This window comes from Mobula birostris, chromosome 13, assembly GCF_030028105.1.
Source record: "Mobula birostris isolate sMobBir1 chromosome 13, sMobBir1.hap1, whole genome shotgun sequence".
NCBI lineage: Eukaryota > Metazoa > Chordata > Chondrichthyes > Myliobatiformes > Myliobatidae > Mobula > Mobula birostris.
In genome coordinates, this window is record NC_092382.1 from 54,764,354 (window position 1) to 54,767,651 (window position 3,298).

Consider the following 3,298-nt stretch of genomic DNA (forward strand, 5'->3'; position numbering starts at 1 on the left):
GCCTCTGTCGTTTTGCTTCCTCCCTCTGTTTTTCTGCCTCTCTAGCCTCAAGCTGCCTCTGCCGTTCCGCAGCCTCCATCTTTAATTTTTCTAACTTGTACAGGAGCGCAAACTCAATGGATTTACTTTCAGGAAACACCTCCAACTCCTCCACTTTAAACACACCCTCGGATAAACAATGCTCAGTTATTATCCTCTGCATCTGTGACCTCCTCATTGTCAATTTCACCTTTCCAAGTTTTAACTTTTTAGCAATACTCAACAACTCAATCCTTCTGGCATCCTCTAATGCTTCAGAGGTTGGCGCTTGCAGAAATCTATCAACATCCATTGCTGCTGATTTTTCACACACAAATAAATCAAAAGGGATTTCCCCAATGAAACTGATAATCAATATGCCCCCAAATTTGTTCATATCCCGGACGCAGGCCCCAATTTTGTTACGAACCATAACGCTTTAGAAACGAACCAGTAGCAATAGACTACACCTGGAGTCTGGTTTTGATGTTAAAATCACTATCTTTATTAGTATCTACTTATAAGATAGTAACTAAAACAAGATAAACAAAATTGAACAGTGTTACGTGTGTGTGTGTGTATATATATATATATTTAAATATAACTCCCAAACTATTGAGCTTAGAGCCTTGAGATGGTAAAGTATGAAAGTTCAGTTCATCCATGGAATAGTTGATGAGAGAGAGATATTTGTAATCCAAGGTAAATGTCGAGACAAGGCAATTATGTCAAATTCCACAGGTTCCACAGTGGTAAAACAAGAGAACAGTCGCTGTAGATTTTATCCGTTGTCGTTCTAAATCCACGTACGAATTATCACCGAAAGGGACTTGTCACAAGGGGTATCATCTTCAAGTGAATTACCAGACCATACCCAGGCACATAAGACATAAGTGGTCTTCACAAATCCGATCCACTCCAATGGATCAAATGAGGTGATAACCACACATTCGATGTTCGCTGAATCAATAATTAACCCACCCTTGTGGGCATAGGAAAGTTCTAAACAGTGACCCTTGGCCACTAGTTCCCTTCTTTTGATCCTTCCATTTTTTCCCCTTTGTCTCCGTCTGACTCTGACTGTCTGTGTCCTCGGTTAAAACTAAACAAGCTGTGAGCGATGTAAAGAAGCTGCAAGTCAGACTGATTCGCCTTCTTAATCTCTCCCTCTCCCTCTCTTAAAATGACAGTCCACAGGAAATGAAACCTCGAGATTCATATCAATGCCCGCTCCCCAATGTGAACTGACTGGTGTGCCAGTAGTTGGGATGACTGAGTGAATCCTTTCCCACAGTCTGAGCAGGTGAACGGCCCCTCCCCAGTGTGAACTCGCTGATGACTCTGTAGGGTGGATGATCGAGTGAATCTCTTCCCACAGACTGAGCAGATGAACGGCTTCTCCCCAGTGTGAACTCGCAGGTGACGCTGTAGGGTGGATGATCGAGTGAATCTCTTCCCACATTCTGAGCAGATAAACGGCTTCTCTCCAGTGTGAACTTGCTGATGACTCTGTAAGTCAGATGATCGACTGAATCTCTTCGCACATTCTGAACAGGTGAATGGCTTCACTCCAGTGTGAACTCATTGGTGACTCAGTAGGTTGGATGATCGAGTGAATCTCTTTCCACATTCTGAGCAGGTGAACGGCCTCTCCCCAGTGTGAAGTCGCTGGTGACTCAGGGTGGATGACTGATTGAATCCCTTCCCACATTCTGAGCAGGTGAATGGCTTCTCCCCAGTGTGAACTCACTGGTGGGTCAGTACGTGAAATGAATGACAGAATCTCTTCCCACAGTCTGAGCAGGTAAAGGGCTTCTCCCCAGTGTGAACTCGCTTATGACTCTGTAGGTTGGATGACTGAGTGAATCCCTTTCCACATTCTGAGCAGGTGAACGGCTTCTCCCCAGTGTGAACTCGCTGATGACTCTGTAGGTCGGATGACCGAGTGAATCTCTTCCCACAGTCTGAACAGTTGAATGGCCACTCCCCGGTGTGAACTGACTGGTGGCTCAGTAGCTGAGATGACAAAGTGAATCCCTTCCCACAGTCTGAGCAGCTGAATGGCCTGTCCCCTGTGTGAACTCGCTGGTGACTCTGTAGGGTGGATGAACAAGTGAATCCCTTCCCACATTCTGAGCAGGTGAACGGCTTCTCCCCAGTGTGGACTCGCTGGTGAGCCATGAGGTCAGATGACCGAGTGAATCCTTCCCCACAAATTCGGCAGATGACCAGCCTCTGCCCAGTGTGAACTGTCTGGTGTGTCCACAGGTGGGAAGACCGACTGAATCCCTTCTCACCCACAGAACAGGTGAATGGCCTTGACCAGTGTGAACTTACTGATGTACCTTCAGCTGAGATGACTGAGAGAATCCATTCCAACAGTCTGAGCAAGTGAATGGCCTCTCCCTATGTGTAAAATGACGGGCGTGCCAGTCAGTCAGATGATCGAGTAAATCCCTCCCCACAGTCTGAGGAGGAAGGATGATCAAGTGGTTCCCTTGCTCCACTTCTTAAATATCTGGACAGAGACAGCCAAACTGCTGTGTTGTGTTCAAGATTCCCATAGACAAATTCCTTGTCATTTTTAACCTGTAAAAAGATTTACAAAATCCATCAATGGGTGAAGGACAACATTTCAGATGAGATTACTTTAGTCACCAAGGTGTGATCTGACATCACACTGTTACAGTGACAGTCAACCCAAGTTGGAAGGAGAAATCATCTTCTAACTGTGCAGAGTGCTGGTATATGGAATTAAATGGTATCTGGAATTAAACTCTCTGTTGCTCTTCCTGTCTCTTTCCGAATGGTGCATTTCTGCCGTCTCAAATCTGTGGCTTGGATCAGTATGACTCTCTCCACTGGTATTAGTCCCTGTTCCCACTGAGCTACATAGGTCTCTGGCTCCACAGTAACTGAAACACTCTCACACAAATAGCCTTTGTTGACCTGCAGCTGGGATTTTCTTTTACGCACTGTTAATTTAAAGTGCCACAGTTTAAACACCGTATAAAAATTTGCTGCTGAGATGAATGGTTGGTCTGTTAAAAGGAATTAAAGTGAATATTAGTATTATTTAAGGTTCTTGTCACAGTCATAGAAAAGTACAACACAGAAACAGACCCTTCGGCCTATCTAGTTTGTGCTGAACTACACTTTCTACTCCCATATCTCTACCATCCAGGTACCTACTCATACCTCTTAAGTGTCGAGATTGAGCTCACATTCACCATTTGCGCTAACTGCTCATTCCACACCCGAATGACCATCTGTGTGAAGA

At 45.0% G+C, this 3,298-nt stretch overlaps 1 pseudogene; it reads right to left on the reverse strand.

The window, feature by feature from the left end:
• Positions 1-675: 675 nt before the first annotated feature.
• Positions 676-2,199, reverse strand: LOC140207940 (uncharacterized; annotated as a pseudogene).
• Positions 2,200-3,298: the final 1,099 nt, after the last annotated feature.